Raw genomic sequence first — 21,918 nt, forward strand, 5'->3', positions numbered from 1 at the left:
ACCTTTAGGAGAGATAAACTCCAGTTTACACCAAATCAATATCAACCTTAGTGCTAAGACTTGGCAGTTAGAATTAAGAACAAACAGGTTGGCTTGCTTGTTTGTTTGTGGAGGAAAAGAGGCATTATTGGCTGCCTCTGGGGAAGCAAGGAAGGCAGAGTTGAAGCTGGAAAGTGTCCAAACCAATGAATAACTAGGGATGATTCTCACTCTTTCTCTGGTAGCAGGCCTCTACCTGAGCAAAAGAAAAAGAAAAATCTGTGATTATCCTAGCAGACTTCCAGATACAACTGAGTTCTCTTCAACAGAGAAAGAAAGTTGTTTTGTCTGGCTCCGCATTTTAATATCCAGATTCTCAAACAATTCTTTTAAAAGCTAGCGATGTTACTTACTGGAGAAGGAAAAAGTTTTTAATGATAAGAGTAGGGACATACTGACACAGGTTGCCCAGAGATGTGGTAAAAGCCCCATCCCTGGATATATTCAATGTCAGGCTGGATAGGGCTCTGAGTAAAGTGGTCTAGAGTAAGGAGATATTTAAGCAATTAAGCAATATGAGCTTAGAATACTTTACTTGTTGAACAGTGCATAAATCTGTTCCACATTGAAAGACTCAGCGAAGGTCCTGTAAGTTCTAGCTCAGATATCTTTTTTATTTATTCCAACATTGTCAAAATATTGGACAGACTTCCTGCTGCTACAAAAAGGTTCAGTCACATAATATCTCTGAACACCAATTAGCAAATAAGTTAATTTATAGAAGTAAAAACATCAGTTTCATTCTTTCATACAAAGGATTGTTGACATTGTAAAAAATTTCCAATACTCTCAATTTCCAAGATTTTTATAATAATATTTTAAGTAAATCTCCGGCATCTGTAGAAAAAGTGTTTCGGTGAGAATCTCAGCTAATGTTAAACACAATAAAGAATAACATTTACGTTTCTCAAAATTTGTGAAAAACATGCTTACATTTTTTTTTATAATTCTTATCTCAGGTTGATTTTAATATTTTAAGATGCATATTATTATTTATCTGGAAGGATTTTGGTGGCACGGTATGGGAACTGAGTTGGGAACTGAAAGCTCATGCCAATTGCAGGCAATTAAATATTGTACTGTGAGAGAAATCAGCACTTTTGAGTTAAATATCTTTAATGACTCATATAGTTACTGGCTTACACAGAAGAAGGATGTGTAAATCCCAGTCAGTCACTTTTAGATGGACCTATCCATTTCTACAGCCAATTCAATCAGAATAACTGGTTGAATAGACATTCACATTGTGCACCCTTCTGGCATAACATTTCATGCCTTTTCCCGACAATCTCAGTCTTTTAGCTTGTACAGTATTGATTTATACAGCATCAGCACAGGAGATTTCCAATCTTCCAGACAGGGGTCACTGCATACATTCCTAAGTCCAGTCGCATGGTACATTTTATAAGCTTTGGATAATGCATAGGTCACTAACTGGAACACTGCACATTCATCTGATTTGCCAGCTGAATGCTAACAGGGCACAAGTATTTGTCCATTCAGCATTGCAATTCCACTTACAACAGTTAATAAACTTCTTTCCAAGGAATCATGCTGGCTAAGAGAACTGTAGCAGTGTTTATTCCCATATTTGTTTCCCAAAGGTTTCCTCTCAGTCCTATCCCTCACTGACTCAGAGGTCTATTTTGTATGAAGATCACAAAGAAAAGGTTACATGGTTATCCACAGAAAGCCAAAAAAACATACTTGGTGGCATGCCTTTTTCATTGTTACTTGGAAACCATTAAAATATTAAAATGTCTACAAAAGCAATAAAATGATCACAGGAGTGTGTGGTGATATTTAATTTTCCCACAAGTTAAATATCACTGATAATTAACTGTTAGAAGTTTATTTTGAAATGACATTTCAGTGGAATATCAGACCTTTACAACATAATTAAAGGTTTTCTCATTGTAATGGTGCCCTATTCCTGATATGAAAGCTTTTTGAAATTATCTGTCTGCTTCATAAATGATTTTTTTTAACCTTTTTATTTTTATTATTTTTTTTTCCCCATTTAGTTTGGCCATTTCTTCTTTTCATAACCATCACACTAGGTAGTATGGATCTCTTAGTAAAATGCCTTTTATTATTATTATTATTTTATATTATAATTATTATTAATTGTATCTGGTAGTTTTCGCTGCTTAAGTGGATATTTTTTTTTTGCAGTCTGGAAATAATTTGCTATAAGAACGGTCTCCTTCAGAATGTTATACTTGGGGAGACTTGGGTAAATAGTCAAACTGAATAACATGCTCCAAATCTTACTTGAAGTAGGCTTTTGATACTCCATGGTTGTGTATTTTACATACTTCAGATCAATATCTAGTCTACCCTGTATGAAGAAACACCAGTGTTCATTTTACTGTAGACTACACTAGGATTGACAAGCAGAAAATGCAAGCATAAAGAAATTTGAACTTGGTTCCATGGTCTTAGAAGGGCAATTCCTAAGGGCCAGACTGTTAGGCCAATAGTCCATTTTCTCTTGTGAATCTCCCTTAAGCTTTAGTCCCAAGCTGAGGACATGAGCAAAGGCACAGAAGCTTCAGGTGTTAGACAAAGAAGCCAATGTGCAATGATTTTACATGGACAATCTTGTGCATTATCACCCAATCAAGATGGCTCCATCAGAACTAGTAAATTAAATTATATTAGAAAACCACTAGCTTGTTAGATTAATCCCTGAGAATGTTTCAACAAAAAACAAATAGATATCCTTCCAGCATTGTCTAGATACTGCTTGATATCCAGCACACCTCATGGATGACTTCCAGTTGATGACTGGAAAGGAAATAAGCAGACTTCAGTGAAAATGGAGTTTACTTTGTGGATCTGAGATGTGGCAAAGAAGGTGTTCTCAGGGCTGGAGAATGGTTAAATTTAATAGAAGAGTATCCACTGCTTTGCCATCCCTAGAGCAGACAGGTTAGAAAGAAGACCAATGCAAGCTAACTTCTGGTGGCTCATCACTGCAAGTATATCTGAAGAGAAACATACAGTGGAATTGCTAAAGTGTTCATCATACACACATTGACTCTGAAGTTTTGCAGATTACCCATGTGGTTTCATATAATGGAGAAAGCAACTGAAGATGGTGGATGATGAATTCATTTCATTCAGGACATAAGGAAATCTTCAAAAGATGATTTCAGCCAAGAACAACTATCTTTAGAAGGCACTGGAATCCAGAGAGGCTATCCTGGAGTTTTGTAGCAAGGACACACCTCTGAAAAATCTTCATTTTGGAGATATTACTTATTGAAGTCCTGAAGCTCTATGAGTATTAGATAAATTTCTTATACTTTATATTTTATTGGTGAAAATGTGAAATAGACAAAACCAAAACTTTTCTTATAGTATGAACAATTTATCCCAAGAGGCTGTGTGGAATATTTATTTTCTTTGTAACTTCAGTTTCTTCTTGGTCTCTTTTTATCAGAACTATTCTAGAATTTTAGCTCTGACATGGTGAGAAATAATATAAAGGGTGTTAAAATCCTATAAATCTTCTGTCAGGTAATGGGATGTCAGACCACCTGTTTCCAGAATTAAGTGGAAGAAAAGACTGATAAAGAACAAAGAGTAGGTTAGCCTTTATATTTTCAGGAAATGCATGCTGTTAACCCTTAAATTTCAAAGATTAACAAAATTCTTTGATTAAAACCTAGTTATAAAGGATTTACCTTCCAAGATGAGTAATTCTACTAGAAGTATGCTTACTGCAGTTTGTATTCATATTATATTCCAGACAAGAACCAGCTGGAGGCATTCCATAGTGACAATCACAGGATGTACAACAATGTTGGAATCATCAACTGAAGTAGACACAGATGCTTATAAGAAGCTGAAGATATTTATGCAGTTAAAAATGAGAACATCAGTGCTATAGTTGTTAAATGCATTAGTAAAGTTGATTCTTGGTAGCATTCTCATATTGAGGGAAGTAACATAGGCCTGTCCAAACCATGCAAGTAATGAACTAAGATTTTTTTAAGGATGAGTTAATTTGAAGGGTTTCATTTCAAAAAAAGGCACTTGGTCCTTTAGAAAGAGATTCAATAACAGCTGGGATTACCAGGAATCTCAGGACATATTTCAAGAGAAGTAACATTTTTCTCTCCATTTTACAGATAAAAAGAAACTAAGAATTAGAAAAAAAATGATAATTTGCCAATAGGCAGACATTAGCATAACTATAATACAATAAATCACTGTATTCACACAGTGCTATTGTAAAAAAATATTGCGAGCTAAGTAAAGTCATATCTCACTCACCATCCATGAGAAAGTTAATAATGAAAATGCCATTCTAGGGAGAGAAATAAACAAAATAAAGAACTTGACTTTAGTCTAGCAGGAAACGAACATCTTTCAGGTCTTGAAATCTTCAAATAAAGGGGTAAGACATCTCAATTATGCATTGACATTCACTTTGATGTCCTTCAGCTCCACACGGGTGTCTCCATGTTCACTTTCCTGAGACAGTCACCCAGCAGTTAAGGGCTTTCTGCAAAAGGAAGGCTTGTATTTTGAATGAATGAAATAAGACATTTCATGAACCATTTGCACAGCACATTATCTGGCCAGCCATGTTTGATGAAATAGTGTCAATACCCTCACGAGTTTTCTGTTGTTTCTGTTGTCTTTCTGTTTATTCTTATTTTCTGTAAAGAGTATGTAGGGGAAATAAAGATTGCAGGTAGCAGTGAACTTACAAAGACACTCATTTACACTTTGGAAAGATTCAGACACAAAGAAGAAGCAAGTGGCAAGAGGCCAGAATCCTCTTGGGGAGATTTTCTAAGTCTTGTAGAATTTTGCTCTGTTCAAATCTCCAGAATTTCACAAAGGCTTTATTTGGTAGGGATAAAAATAAAAATAAAAATAAGTGGAGCTGCAAAGGTTGGCAGTACCTTCTAGGCAATTTCACAATAAAAATGCAATTATCTTTAAAATGCTTAGGAGTATCCAGAAAGTTGTACCCAGTAGCTATGTAGTTGGGCAAATTTATGTGCACAGATATTCTATACCAACTGATAAAGAAATATTCATATGTCAGTGCTGGTTACAAATTGAAACTGCCCCTTTATAAGGGAAAAACAAAATTATTAGATAGCTGTGTTTAAAACAGTTTCAACCCTTCTGCATCGGTATTGTCACATCCATTTCCAAAATCTAATCTGGGAACTCTATTTTTTTTTCTTAAATCTATTTATTTATTTTTTATCTTAAAGGTTGAATTTAAAATGCGCTTGACTCCATCCTACCAGAAGTTCATAAACAATACATCTCACTAAAAGGTAAGACCAGCAAGAAATTAAATATCTTTGTTTGACTGGTGCTTAGGAACCAAGGGATTAATTATTATTTTTTTAAATAATTTTCCTAGCCTTTCTGTAGTGGCTGTGATTCCTCTTTATCCCCTAGAGATACTGGCCAAGTGGATACAATCAACAGTAGCAGTTTGTTCATTGATTCAAGGACATACACAAAAGCAGGGGCTACTAAAAATGTTCGATAGATATGCAGGGGCTGCACTGTTAAGGTTTGTGTGTGAATAACTGCTCCTAAAAATCAATATGACAGTTGTCTAGTGTCAAAGTTAGTCAAGTCAGTTTGTAGGTAATGTGGTGATTTTCTTCCAAGCAGGTCAGGTCCCATACAAATAAATTTATCATGAAAAGAAGAAAAAGAATCAGGCCCATTATTAGACAGAGCAGCAAAGGAATTTTGTAGCAACTAGGACACAGTCAGATGTAGACACAGACCAGCACAATTTGCGTTTCCAAGGAGGTAGAGAGATTTTGAATTCAGAGAAAAAAAAAATAAATACATATATATATATATATATATACATACATATTTGAAACAACTGCAGAATGCAGCAAACACATTTGGATTTTCAATTGTTATTATAACCATGCAATGGCCTTACTTAGAGCTCACCAGGGTCTAATTACCATGGCATCAGTCATCCAAGTACTGAGCTACTAGCCATAAACCACCATCTAATCCTTCTTTTCATCAATTTAACCCCCCACCCACACAAAGAAAAGGGAATAAAAGACATGGCCTGTCAATCAGCAGTGATAACACCCTCATACAATCAAGCAGCAGAATCCAAGAAAGGATTAAGCAAGGGGGAGTATCAGGGTTATCAACTAGAAAAACAGCAAATCAGACGAAGAATGGGTAAACATATAATAACAATAAATATCCTGGGAACAATTCTAACACATTCCAGTAATGAAGAAAAGCACAGTGCATCCAATTTATGTTTTTCAAGAAAAGATATTGTGGGCTATTGTGTAGATGGGGCACTGGTGTGAATGAAATGAGTCAGTAGCTTAATAACTGCTGCTGTTTCTCCTCCTGTGAATTTGGCCAAATCTGCTCCTGTTTCTCATACTAAAAACATAGCTAGAAGCTGAATATCAGCTGCAATCAATAATTCTTCACTATGTTTTATATGTCTAGTTAAGGTGTTTCTCCAAGAAAGATAGAGGTAATGAGAAAACTGAAATTGAAGACAGGCTTTGTCTTGCACAGTAGTAAATGTCTACCTTGTTAGACACAGTAGGCACTCTTAAGATAGTTTGTTCTGGGTTTAGGCACAAAAGGAATTCTAGAAAATAATCCCTACACTTAAAAGAGAAATGCTTCTTAAAGTGAACATATCTTTAGGAACGCAAAGTGGCAAATTTGGTCAGAGAAGCACTGTCAAGTTGGTAAGTGAAGTAACTCTCCATTAAAATTCTGCTGTGCTCAATGTAACATCTTTCAGAATTGATCAAAGCAACCTTAGCAGGGAATATATCACAGGTCTGTGGTAGTCTAGAAAGAGACCCTTTCTAGAATTGTTAATCTGGATGACCAGAGCTCTTGTAAGATCAAATAGAGATGTCACTCTGACAGCCTCAGCCTGTCAGTGTAATGCTAAAGCTATGAAATGGTGGATGCCTTGACCTGAAGGATATGAGACAGATCTCCCTCCTGTTTTCATTTCAGTGCAGAGTTCAGAATTCTCCAGAATTTTAGCAGAACAGAAAAAAAATTACTTTCATGCATTATCATTTGTTGTCTCTGCACCGTCCTCTCTAATATAAAGTTCACAGTTTTCTGCAGGTTTGAAAATTGCTAGTTATCCCTGCTTTATGTTTAACAATACCTACAAATGAATGGAGAGGCCCAACAAAGTATGCAGTCTACACTGACTGTGGGTCCAGATTCAAATATAATATCCAAAACCTAAATGACAAATTAGTTCCTTGCTTAATGTTGGGTAAAAGCCACATCAAATAAGATATTGAAGTCCTATGTAGAACAACCCAGTAGAAATATTATTTATGTAGTTTGCATATGAACTTCAGCTCAAAGTGCAGCAGGAGCATCTGAGTCAGGTCTCTAAAGAAGAATCTTTGTGCAACTGGAATTAAAACAGATGCTTTTTTACCGCACAGCTACGTAACTCAGTTGTGCTATCTTGTGTTCCCCAACCACTCAACATTTGCTATAGCACAGAGAGAATAAGCTAGCTGAAATCACTCCCATTTCCTCCATCTAATTTTGCAGATATTTTGAGGAATGGGAAACAAAATGAAACAGTGGAAAAGGAAGAATCAACGTTAACTTGTGACATAATAATACAGAAATGAGGAGTCCTTGTTTGAAATATCTCCTCCTTGTGCTGTTTCCATTTTCATCCAGCTCTACAAATTGATTATATAAAGGCATGACAACATTTCCAGACTTTTTCCGCCACTCTACAAAGTTTTGACAGTACATTCATCCAGCTAAAACATGGGAAGCTGTCTCTGCAGTCCTTGGTCCTGCAAAACAGGTTGATTGTGCTGCCTGCCTATCAGTAAGCTTCCAACATCTAATTTTTAATCATTAATTGTTTGATGTTAGCTAGGAAGAAATTATTATTTTTGTCTAGAGTGGAGAAAGGCAATGGACATTATCAATAATTCACTAAAAATAATATATTTAAAATGTGAGAACTCTGCTGAGCTGCACATAAAGAGATGTGCTTAAACAGCTATGCAAAGACTGACAAAACTGAAATTTGAACTGTTTCCATTCCATTAAAAAAAAAACAAAAACAAAACAAACAAAAACCAAAAACAACAACAACAAAAAAACTTGTGTCTGCCTCTTGATTTAAAAGAGAATCCATAGCATGTTGATTACACTAATTACAGTGCAGCTGAATCCTTTCTTATTTCTCAGCCACTAGGGACCACAAGTACATTGCCTATGGTTCTGTCTGAACAACATGCTTGACTTCAAATTACGGGCATAGAGAGATTATATTCTAAGTCATTTCATACTCCACATGAGGAGAATAATGAGTTTTCCTTGCATAAGTTTCAACGCATAAAGTCTTCCATATGAAACAGAGCAATGTACAATGTTAACACCAGAGATAAAAAGGAACACACAGCATCCCCTCTTAAAGGTCCAGAGAACTAAAGGTAATCAAGAAAGGAAACAAACCAAAGAAAAAGAAGAGAGAGGAAAAAAAACAAAAAAAACCAACAAGGATGTCTTGCTAGATGAAGAGTCCTAAAAGGGTTTGAGTTAAGACATACAACGGTCTCCCATGGAGGCATGGGTATCAGGTAAAGGGGGGAAATAGTTTTGAGTTGAAAGAGGGAAGATTTAGGTTGGATGTTAATGGGAAGTTCTTTACTAGGAGAGTGGTGAGGTCCTGCAACAGGCTGCCCAGGGAGGTTGTGGATGTCCCATCCCTGGAGTTGTTTAAGGCCAGGTTGGATGGGGCCCTGGGCAACATGATCTAGTAAACGTGGAAGTTTGGTGGCCTGCCAGGCAGGGGGGTTGGAGCTTCATGATCCTTGAGGTCCCTTCCAACCTGGGTCATTCCATAATTCTGTGATTTTGTGATTCTGTAACATGTAAATGAATTCTCAAGACTGATCTAATTTCCCCAGATCCACACAATGTATCTCATAAGCACTGTAAAAGACTACTGTCACATGAAGAAACTTTTAAAAACTGTATGAAAAACTTGGGAATATTGTTTTTAAAACTAACCAGGAACTGTTAACTGTTAACTGTGTTTAAAACTAACCAGGAAGTATTGGTAATGGTTGGACTAGATGATCTTCTAGGTCTTTTCCAACCTTGATAATTCTGTGATTCTGTGATTCTGTAACCTCTTGTTAGCATGAAGAGTGTGAGCAATCTGACTGAGATTCCTTTCACTCTTCTTCCTGAAAACCAATTTTCTTGTTAATTAATCTATTTGCTGCCTCATCATAGCTGGAAGCTTTAATTCACTGTACTTATTAATTGTCACATTAAGCACTACAGCCACAGTACAAAATAGAAGGGAACTTTGAAGAGACAACACCAGAGGGTAGGGAGAAATTTTAAGCAGAAAATGCTTGGCAGAGAACTGAACTTCAGGAGAAGCAGTGAGCAGTGAGGTAGGAAGAAATATACTGCTCTCTTGGGCAAACAACCCCTTCGTAAGAGTTATGACATTGTCTGAGTAGTGTGACTGGGCTCTTTCCTAATGTTCTTTCAACTCTTTGATGTATGTGAGACACATTTTTAGCAAGCCTGATTGGATAAATCAGAAGTCTTTTTTTTCCTTCAGTCTAAAAGCAAAATTAAAATAGGCTGTTGCTGCAGTATGCCTTGTCTTTAGTACTCACCTCTATACCTTCATGCTGGTTTCTTTTTTTTTGCCAAGTGCAATTCAAAGGCACTTGCCCAGCATTCCAAATCACTGCATAGCTAGCACATGTAGCAACACTCCCTTTTTACAGTGGATGGGAAAGGAAAACCACTAGCTTCTGCCCAGGACCCACATAGTTACTCAATATGACTTTATGATCACACAAAGATCAGGTTCATGTTTAATTAATTAGGATATACCTCTTGCACGTGCTTTTGGGTCGTGTTACCTGAGGGTTAACAAAACTCTTACACTGTTGTTAGATGAGTTAGCCAGGAACACAGGAGGAAGACCTTGATTAACTTTCTTGACCATCCCTTAGATTCTTTCCTCATAGTCACCACCCAAATTTATTAAGCCCAGAGCTTCCTATGTTCTCCACAGTAGTTGTCCATGGAGCAGAACAACAGTGCAGAAAACTTATTGTCCCAGTCAAACTGCTTTGCTTCTCTCCCAGAGTCCTTGTGCCCCAAACTCCCCCAAACTTCCCTTCCAGAGCTTATTCTTCACTCCATTTTCTCATGGGCAGAGTTCACCTAATTAGATGTAGAGAACTGGAGTCATCAGCTTCTGAGTTAGTCATCTTGGGATCTCTTCATGATCAGTGGAGGCAAAAATACTGCTCTTAGAACACAAGTCATGTGGAGTTTTCTTCATACTAATGGAGATGAAGGGAGCTGTACCCTGAAATTAAGAGGTTTAACTTAAAATAGTCAAAGTTTCATTTTGGTGAAAGACACCCTGCGAAATTTGCATTACTTCTTATTCATTATTCCTATTTGCTCTTCCTTATTCCATTTGTATAGGTCCTACTTGGATTACACACAGCAATCATATTACAAATACCATTATTCCCACCTGCAACCCATGTTCAAGAAGCTCGACATTAATTCACAAACAAATGTGAATTTACATGTAAGTTAAAGTGTAGCATGTAATAATAGCATTCCACTAAAGAGAAGTAACACTTAAAACATTTCTAATTGGTAAATATAACTCCTAAGCAGACTCACTGCTGTAAAATGAGATGTAATTTTTTTTTCCTCTTGTAGGAGAGATGGCCTTTCCTGTTAGTAATTTTCTTAGAGTTTCTAGTACGGTCATGACAATGTTATTCCTTTCTTCCAAATTGTCTTCTTCACGTACTCAAGCTGTTTTGATCTGAACTTATTGTTCATTGGAACTATGGACTTAATGGCTTGAAAATCTTTCAGCAGTGACTTGGCAAAGGTTATGAAGTGACTCAGTAGCAAAGCAGGAACAAGCACTCAAGCAGACCTGGTTCAAGGTCTTTCTCCAAGGCTGCCTGGCTTTAAGTACTTACATGACCATCATCACTCAATCTTTCTTAACAAGAGTATTTTTCATTACTATTATTTTAGAAGTGCTTTGTAATAACTCAGAAGTACTAGGGAAAAATCTCAAAAGCTTTTTTTTCTTTTCTTATTTTTCTTATTTTTTTTTCTTTTTTTTCCCCCTAACTCAAAATATATGTTTCCTTCCACTGTGTACAATCTGTTTCTGTGGCAGTGGCTTGGGTTTCCTAGGAAACGACTGCAGGTCAGACCTTGATTGGTTGTGTTGTCAGCTTGATTGCAGTGTTTCAGGTGGTGGGCCTTGTAAGTGCAGCTCTGAAGCAAGTAAATAGGGGGCTATCCAAGAGCTTTACATTAGTGGTCTGAAAGAAACCACACAGATGGCATTTTGGGGGAGTATGTGACACAGGGGGCACCTCTTTAAAGAGAATAGGAGCCTGCGTGGGATTAGAAAAGAGGCAAATCAGAGATGTGGGCAGGACGGGGAGGTTGGAGAGCTTTGAGGCCAGAAGTTTGACTGCAGCAAAAAACTGCCATAGTCTCAGCTCTCATTGAAGAAGGAGCTGCAACTGTGTTGCTGTCATGGCCAGGAACCCACTGATGCTTCTGTCCCTCAGAAGCTGTGACTTAAACATTTCTTTTCATCTTTAACTTTACAGATTGCACTGCATGTTCTCTGAAACAAATGTCTACTGAGAGGGGAAAAGAAGGAAAAAAAAAAAAAAAGGTTGTTTTCTACTGTAGCATTTAGGTGCCACTAAATTAAAAAACAGAGGTATCAAAGAGAATAGCATCTTTATATTGTGCATTCTTCTGGGAGATGAAGAAAGGATTGCCTAAAAGGGATATATCTGATGCAGCTTTGCTTGTGAATCAGAGAATAGCAAAAGCACGTGGGAAGAGCACTCACACTGGGAACAGGATAAGTGGGAACAGTCCTGGAGTGTTTCTTGAGCTTCGGTTTATTTATTTTTTCACCCATCTTTGTACATGCACACTCCAGAGCTTTCTGTGCTGATCTGTGAACACAATCACTTAAGCTTTCTTCCGGTTAAGCCCCATATAACTTTTCTAAAATGTAATTGCAGAAATACAGAATATCCCCTTCCTTTCCCCTCCCTTTGTCTTCCTCTTCCCTCAGAAAGTAGTTTAATTTTGATCTTTGGCTGAAAAATACCAATGTGTAGTTCTATGTCATTCTGACAAATTTCCACATAGTGATTAGGTCGTGTTCTGACTCCTGAAAGCACTTTCTAAATACTTACGTTCTTGATAAATTATTTGTTGAGTAGACATACTTGATGCCAAATAAGTAGATGGATCTATGGATTAAAAAATAAAAAGGTGTTACTTCTTTTCAGTGTGTGCAGTTGCATTTATGTTCTCCCTGATTCACAAGTGCATCACTTTCTGTTATTTAAGTAAAAAGTACTTAATAGAATTAATCAGAATTCAGGTCCAAGAGCACTCACTATTTCTGCAGTTAATCTTACGAAGCTGGTTGCAAAAAGCATATATCAAGACAAATTTGTGGTGGATGCTGCAGGCACCACCCATGGTTCGAATCACAGTCTGCAGTTTAACAGCTTGGCTGAGTGTCAGCTGAGTACCAGGGACCGCAAACGTGCTTCAGCTTATAGAATACGCAAGGTAGCGTAACCCTGTACAGTTTGCAATGAAATAGGTTGGAGACAAAAAATAGATCCTTTTTTTTTTTTTTTTTTTTTTTTTTCATGTTTGTTGCAGGTCTGCAAAGATAATCTCAATTCATTTGATGTACTGAAACCTGTTAAATTATGTCTAACAGACACAGCCCATGGTGAAGGGTATATTACAGCTCAGATAGATTAAACCCACCATGAAGTTTCACAAGTTAAATGGAGGAGGGAGTAAAGGGAGACAAAAGAAAAGGAGACCAGGGGATCCTTTTGCTGTCACATGGAAAAGAAGCAACAAGTGAGAATGTGGAGAAAAAAAAACCTTCTGATTTCCTGATTTCTTTTGTTGTGCCCTCCATAGTTGACAGTGATGCTCCTCTTTAATACTGTAACATTTTTTCATTCAAATCTGAAGCTCTCACTTAGAGATAATCCTCCACACCTCACCTTCCTTTTCCTGGCTTTACACAGGCAACACTGGGTTGCCATCCTTTTGTTGCATTGCTCTATTTTGTCTACTTAAGGAACTACCCGCATTAGAGTAACCTATGTATATAAAACAGAATTAAGAAGGGAATTGAATGAATCAGAATCAGAAGTAAACAGTCAAGGAAATTTTAAACAGAAAAATGAATAGCTGTAACTATGCAAGTAGCACAATATGATGTTTTTTTGTTTTTGTTTTTTATTAAAAATTTCGTCCTCCTCAGCATAGACAGATTAAATGGCTCAAAAATGATTCTTTTTCCCCAGTTATAACTTTCCCTAGTGTACTTCTTCCAGACGATGCATTTACTAGCATCCTTTATGTGGTACATAGAGGGAGCTGTTGGCATAGGTTTCTTAGACCAATTAGAGTGAAAATTTTCCATTGCTACAAGACCCTTGATAGGATTTCATTATTACTTGAACTGGAAAAATCATACTTTCATTAATATACAAATAAAAAATCCCATGAGTTTTAGGCACATAAAGTAGATATGAACTATAATACAGTATTCTGCATTTTGTAGGACCTAACATTCAGTACTATACATTCATTCTCTCCAATACTCAAAAGTTTTTTGCTGTTCAATACCATAAGAAATATTATCTTTACAGTGTATAAACTCTATAAAACATACCAGATACATAAGACAACTGCACACATTCTGATATGTTTGTTATGCAGTTCTCCTCCATTCTTGCTACAATCTGAGGTCAATCTGAAGCCCTAGTCTAGGAGCTAGGATTTTTGTCCTCAGCTCAGTACAGACAATATTATTTTGACCCATCATTCTTCTGACCTTCAGGGGTTTTTTTCAGGCTGCTGTAGAGACAAGGAACAGATCAGCATTTTCAGGCCGTTATCTCTAGGAAATGTTTAGGTGTTGTTAATTGCCATTGTAAAAGCAGGTGTGCTCTTTTATTCTACACTTCTCTATCTCCTAAATCAGGAGCATTTGCCCTGAGGATTAGCATGAATACATAAGAAGTGCAAAAAAAAAGCAGATTGGAGAAATAAAACAGTTACAGAATCTGTCTTTAAAATGAGATAAGGAAGGATCAATTGGGACAAGAATATTTTTTAATAATGGGAAATAAAAATGAATTGAACTGTTTTTTTACTAAACTTACGGAATACTTTATTAACTTTTCTGCCCATCATCTTCCACTGCTAAGATTCTCCAGGTTTCCAAATTCCACATGGTGCTTTTAGCACTGACATCTCCAAGTCATGACTATTCTCTCCACAGTTTTATCTCAGAAACCCCTAAAGAGGAAGTTCTGGAAATGATGAAAGAGGAATTAATTCCCATCAAACATCTGGCAAAGCTGTCATCAAAAATACAAATGAATCCTGGCAATTTAAGCCAGATCAACATCAAGACTTCATGTAGAGAGCTGGACATCACTAAGAAATAACATTAACATTTTATGAGATCTTCTTAGACTTCAGGAGCATGTTAAGTGTGGAATGTTTTGCACACTGCATACATTACAAATGCCACATGATAACAATGTGGTTGTTTAATTTCACAAAGAGCACACATGTTAAAATGTATTCATTTTTCATCTGCCTATTAAATGAACAAAAGGGACATTATTTACAATTACTGGCCTCTTCATTTTCAGAATCACAGAATAACAGAATTCAGGGTTGAAAAGGACCTCAAAAGATCGTTGAGTTCAACCCCTCAGCTAAAGCAGGATCCCTAAAATAGGTCACACATGTAGGAATCCAGACAGGTCTCAAATATCTCCATAGAAAGAGACTCCCCATCCTCTCTGGGTGACCTGTCACCCTTACCAGATAGAAGTTCTTCCGCATGTTAGTACAGAACTTGAAATTTTAGTCCATTACTTCTTGTCCTATTGCTGCACACCACCGAGAAGAACCTGGCCTCATGCATTTGCCTCCCACCTCCCCTTAGATATTTACAAACATTTATCAGGTCTTCCCTCAGTCTTCTTTCCTCTTGGCTGAACAGACCCAGGTTACTCAGCCTTTCCTCATACAAGAGATTTTCCAGGCCCCTTGTCATCTTTGTGAGATCACATCAATAAGATGTTTACTATCTTCCATGTGAGCAACAAGAAACCTTTCATTTTGACTTATACATAAATAACATTTTATTTACTGCTCAGTGCTGTGCTGAGCAGGTACAGTAAACACCTTGATGTCTGGAATAACAAATACAATTGTATGACTTGTCTGGATGTCAAGTTTTGTATCCATCTGGAACCTGGATTAAACCAAACTTAACTTTTCTTGAGAGCTCAATTTGGTGCAACACTCAAACAGAAGTTAAATTCAATGCATGTACATTTACATGGATTAGGAAGAAATAAGAGCTTTTTATAAGTTTAAAGATGACTTAAAACTCTCTGAATAGTGATTAAAACATTTGCTTACATTTCTGCTTTAGCAAGTTCACCACATTTAAATAACCCATTTATTTATTCAGGAATTTGATTTTAACTTAAGTGCTCTAAAAACACCCAAATGTGTCCTTTTTTTGTTTGTTATCATTTGTATATATGAATATATATTATTTGGAATGGATTCATAATATCTAAAAGTATGGCTCCTTTAGAACATTTCTTAAAGAGAAAAGAGGATATTTAGTTTAGGATAAATGTACTTAAAAATCAAAATTCTTCTAATTCTGTCATTTTGTATTGAAGAAAATTAAAAGCTAATCTTAAACATAGTGCCATTTCATTGGTTCATGACACTAACAGTTGCTGAAATTTTAGCACCAAGGCAAAGAAATTTCTGCTTGGTAGAAAATGTATACTAAATTCTTCCTAAGCGTTGCAGAAAATCATTGTATTGGGTTTCTTTATGTTCTGCCAGAAAACTTGTATAGTCACAATGCATTTATCTTTCATTGAACTGTGTTCTCCATAGCAACAAATCACTAAAATGCATAAGTACTTAGTATGGGAAAAGTAAAGATACCCAAACAGCCCATACAAATCCTTAGTTGCCCATAAAAAGATAGTGTGATAAGTCTGAGAATGAGGACCCAAGGTGTATCACAGAATTTATGGTCCATCTGCTTCCTCCTTAGTCAGAAGAGGAATAGCTGATGATTAATAACAAACATCATAGAATTATCTAAGAGAATGAGGATGAATGGATTTATTTCACCTGCGGATAGGAGGGAACAGTAACTGGAAGGCCAATTGACAGGGTTCAGGACACTGGTAACTGGTAGGTAGTGTCAGAGGACTAATGGTGCTGTGTTAAATTTTATGACACTTTTCCCAGGACCCTTCTCTAGCATAGTTTCTATCTTATTTAAACACAAATACACACTATACCTTTTACAATGGATTATGACTCTTCTCTGGAATTCTTGATCCTGGATGCAAATACTGACTTTGTATTTCATGATTTCTCTCATAGGAGAAGGGTTGGAAGGGATGGAACAGCTCAATTTCCTTGTACAGCTGTTGTATTCTTTTTCTTAGCAACCAAAAAAACACATTGATCTATTAGTTTACAAAGTCTATTTGAGCACATAAAAAATCCAGAAATTACCGTAGAATAGATTCTGGAATCTGCAAATTCTAGAAAAGTCACATGAGTGCTGTGGTTTAACCCAGCAGATGGCTAAGCCCACACAGTCATTCACTTGCCCTCTCCTTCCCAGTGGGGGGGGGGGGTAGAGGGGGGAAATGTAGAACTTATGAGTTGAGATAAAATTACTTACTAAGACAGAGGAAAGGAAAAGGATAATTGTTATGACTATATATGTATATATATGAATGTATATAAAAAGTGATGCAAAGGAATGTCTCACCATCCCTAGATAGCCCCCTGAGCAGTAGAAGAGAAGGATATGAACTCCTACACCTTTCAAAACTCCTGCATGATGTGCCATAAATTCTCCTTTTGGCCAGTTTAAGTTATCTGTCCTAATTCTCTTCCCTCCCAGCCCCTCTGGCCCTCCACTATGATAGGTCTTGTCTCTGTACAACACTACTTAGCAGCAAAGTATAGACACTATTGTGTTATTAGCATTGGCTTTTTTTTGGTTTTTTTTGGGTTTTTTTTTTTTCCCTATAATAAAAAAAATAATTTCCCCTAGAATAAAAAAAAAAAAAAAAAAAAAAAAAAAAGCATCACAAGAGGTATGTTAAGAAAAAACCTAGCTGAAACTAAGGCAATTGGTAATCATTTTACTGCTTCTGGAGTATATTCTACAGAAATATTGGCATAGATAAAATTTATCATGTATAAGTTTGGAAATATACAAAGAAATTACAAAAATAAATTGTTTTTAAGTTATTTATTTGAAAGAGCAAAGACATAAAGAAACACAAGAAGAAGAATTCAACTTTAAGTGTCTGTCCGTGTTTCCAGCAAATGGTTGAAAAGGATGACTTTTAAATTACAAATTAGGAAAAGTATACTAAGCAGAATGTAGGTCATTATTTACTGCAGTCTATGTATAAGATATGAAAGCTCCCACAACACAGAAATCAGATGGCTTCTCCATTTGTAAGACTGTAAAGTTTCAAAAGCTTTGTATTCTGTGTCATGATGAAACTAAGACTTCTCAAAGGTCTTTTCATTTATGTCTTTTCAGGTGAAAGCTGTGACTTTTTCTTGGACTGTTTTTCCATTTTGTGAGTATAAACAATAAAGAAAATCACATACCACTTCACTCCTTTTACCAACACATGCTCCCAAATTTGTCTCCTCTTGGTGAAGATTTGAACTAAAAACTCCTCTACGCTCTTCAATAACATCAGTATAATTAGATGATTTGAGTAACTCTTACTGATTTCACCTTATTGGAACTCTTCCATTTTGCTTCAATAGTTCAATCACCCTTTTAGCAATTAGCTAAAGCAGTTAAAACAAATGAAGAAAAGATCATACAACTAGTTGTTCGGGTAGAAAATGAAAGATATTTCCTTTTTCATAAAACTTCTCTTAAAGATGCATAATTGGTTAGTAACTAAAAGCAGACATATAGATTGCTGTGATATTAAATTACTTCTTTTCAAAGTTGTTTAGAAGAAAAAGTTCAAACAAGCATAAGATGTGGCCATGCAGATGGGTCAGCAATGAAAAAATAAAAAAGGCTTTTTGAAGTTACAATGGAAATTCATACACTTTACCTACCCAAATATTTTGGAATAGTCTAAGAATATAAGTCCAGTTCTGCACAATTAGCAGCATTAGATCTTCAGGTACTATATATCACTAGGCTTGTTATTTTCAAAAAAGTGCTGAATTTAAATACTTATTGAAATTAATATGCCAACTTTAAAATGATTTTCAGCATGTTATTGAACTCTTATTTCTTTAGTTGCTTGTTTAAAATTGGGTATGACTTTACACTCATTTTTGGATTATCTTTTGAGACAAGTGCTTCGAAGAACACAAATAATCCAGTAAGGGATACTTTGGTGCTATTTCCACAGTGAAAGAGAACTCAATTGCTTATACAGTACTTAAAGAGACTCACAGCTGTTTTCTACTATATCCTCCTAAGGAGATATAATCAGACAGCTAGAGTAGGTGATACCTCAGCATTCTGTGAATTTCAAGAAAGCTTCAGTCCTGAATCAAATCTAAATCAATAGGACACCTTTTAGCGTGAATACAGACAGACACTGAAGAACTGTCTGGGAAAAGTTTTGTACTTGAATATAATATTTGTGTTTTAGTATTGACTGCTGGGTAAAAATAGTTATAACACAACTGTCATTCAAATGTTGTCACACCTTCTACTACACCAAAAGTCACCTTAGAAGTTTAAATATTTTTCAGATTTTTTTTTTTTTTTTTTAAGCTTTATAGCAACTTAGATCAAGGGCTATAGAACCATTTTCTCATAATATCTTAGAAAAAAAAATATTACAGAATCTTATGTCATATTCACTTTTATTTTTCCCCATTTTGCACCTAGAGTAAGAAGGAGATATGAACTCTTCAGGTGTACTGACATTTAAATTTTACTGGCATCAAAGAGAAGTACTTTTCTACTCTTTCTCAGCAAATTTTATTGAAGAAATAGCTGAACCCAGGTTGCCGGGGTCCTAGACTATAATTCCAGTGAGTTATCTAAGAAGCACTAATAAGGAACTTAATCTGATCACTGAGAATCACCTTTTTAAACAATCAAAAGATTAATATTAAATTTCTAGTTGATTAGATAATGTAGTTATGTATGCAGTTGTAAATAGGTTGGAGTATAAGCGAACTAGAGACACGGAAAATATAGGCATTCTCTCAAAGATTGCTATGTAGATTCTCTCAAAATCCTGGACAGGGATTTTGGCATATCCACAGTGTAATTCATCCAATCTGTTCTAAGCACTATTGAAAAATAGCATAAATCAAGACTGTCCATTGACCAGAACAGAAGTGTATCTTAATCCAAACACTGACTATTGCTCAAATAAAGCTAGTTGCGGCAAAAGCAACTTCTAATAATGACAGAGATTTCCACTATAAAGTTTCATTAGATTTCTACAAGAAGAAAAAACAATTTTTCTTAAAATCTTTACAAACCTAAAGGTGTAGAACTCTATGCATTGTATTAAGAGGTCTGAAATCCTTATGGAAGTCATACAAATAAATGGGGTTCTCTATACACACTTATGAAAGTACTATCAGAAAATCCATCAAATCATTCAATTGTACATCAAAATTAAGATGTGTGAAAGAACAATATTTTATGACATTTGTAACTCATTTTAATAGAAAAATGTCAGTAATAAGGTAAGTTCTTCAGGATTCATGCAATGCAGAGTTCAGCATGCCACCAAATTAGTAGGATCATGTTAATAATCTATCATTTTAGATAAGCTGTTGTCTCAGTGTCATGGAGAGGAGGAGACCTTATTTTTCTCTTCCAGTATCTGAAAGGTGCTTACAGTGAGAGCACAGTCAGTCTCTTCTCAATGAAGACAGGTGACAGGACAAGGGGAAATGGCCTCAAGTTCCGCCAGGGTAAGTTTAGGTTGGATAGCCAGAAACACTTCTTTACAGAAAGGGTTCCTCCCCAGGGAAGTGGCTGAGTCACCATCCATGAATGTATTTAAAAGCTGTTTGGATGCGGTGCTCATGGACATGATTTAGCAGAGGGTTGTTAGGGTAGTATGGTTAGGTCATGGTTGGAGTAGGTGATCTTTACAGTCCTTTCCAACCTGAATGATTCTATGGGTCTATGTCACTGATGCTGAAGACTCAATGAATCTTCAAAATGGGCCTTGGCAACATTTGCAGTTGAGCATAGACACCTGAGCTTGGACATTTGCTGAACTTCTGAGTGTAAAGATTACTACACATTACTTATTCTTCTCCTTCATCCCTCACAACAGCATGACCAGTAATTCATTAAGAGATGCAAATTCTATAACCCAACAGTTGTGCCTTTCCTGGAAGGAGATACGAATTACGTTTGGAGCATTTCCTAGAATTCACGCAAAACGGAGCACAGTTATAAAGATGTTGCTTTTAGTATTTCTTCTAAAAGCATGCCATTCTTAAGATAAACCAGTTCAGTACATTCTCACTACATTTGTTTTGTAATTTCAGATGATAATTTTACCCGTACATCAAAATTTCTTTGCACTGAGTTGCCTGTGTCTAGAGAGAAATAGCAGGAATCTGCCTTCTCTTTAAAACGTAAGAAGTTCTAAATATTATCTTATATAACAATATATTTCCTGGGAAATATATTATTATTTCTATTAATTATCTTTCCTTAGGATAATTTTAAATATTGGTAGAATAAATTAATTCCCCAGTATTTTAGTTTCTTGGATTAATTTTTCATCACATGAAGAGAGAAGAACTTACAAAACATACTCTTGATTTTTTTTAAGCACAAGTCCCAGGTGTTTCATTTTTAAAAGATGTTACAGCAAAAAAAAATGTTATTAAACTGTCTTCATTCATGCTGTTATAGTTGAAGCTGCGTCAGCATTTACATTACAAGCTCATTTCTTTTTTTTTTTTTTTTTTTTTCCCAGAGAAAATGCTCTGGTCCACTGGGTAAATAACATGTGCTTTACTGTGACATACACCCAGGAAAGCTAGAAATATGCAAGAACAGAATTGTTCAGGATCTTTTCTTAATTCCATATCATCTATGTTGTGTTGCACTTTTTTTTTTTTTTTTTTGTATTAATGAATAACTCAATCACCTTCCAATTATCACAAATTTCCTTTATACCCCAAGCTATGTTAGAATTATTTTTATTTAGATTTTTAGTAAAGACAAAATGTATTTCCTACTCTGGCTGTGTGTACTGATCATTGGCATAACTCTTTGAAACATCACCTAGCCCTAAGAACTGAATGGCCCTGAACATTCATTAAAAAACTCAGAGGTAATTGCCGAGTTTTCAGCACTAATGAAATAAGGTCCCAAATGTCTCAAGCTTCACATTACATTATGGAAGTATCTCAATTCATAAATTATTTCTGAGACTTAAGTGACATACAAAAGACTGCAGAAGGACCTGTGCAAGAAAGAAACATAAATGAAAATGTATTATTTCCCAGGCCTCTTCTAAATAGTAGATCCAGCAGACTGATAATTTCTCAGCTAAGTTTCCTTTCTCAAGACATATCTCACAGACCTATTAGATTCTGTTTGCGTGTTTTCAGTCACCCATTGCTATGTCTACACCACATGCACTAAACTAAACTGCAATGTTTCCCTCTATTCTGATT

Source organism: Coturnix japonica, chromosome 1 (genome assembly GCF_054131305.1).
Source record: "Coturnix japonica strain WE chromosome 1, WE-NBRP24, whole genome shotgun sequence".
In the NCBI taxonomy this organism is placed as follows: domain Eukaryota; kingdom Metazoa; phylum Chordata; class Aves; order Galliformes; family Phasianidae; genus Coturnix; species Coturnix japonica.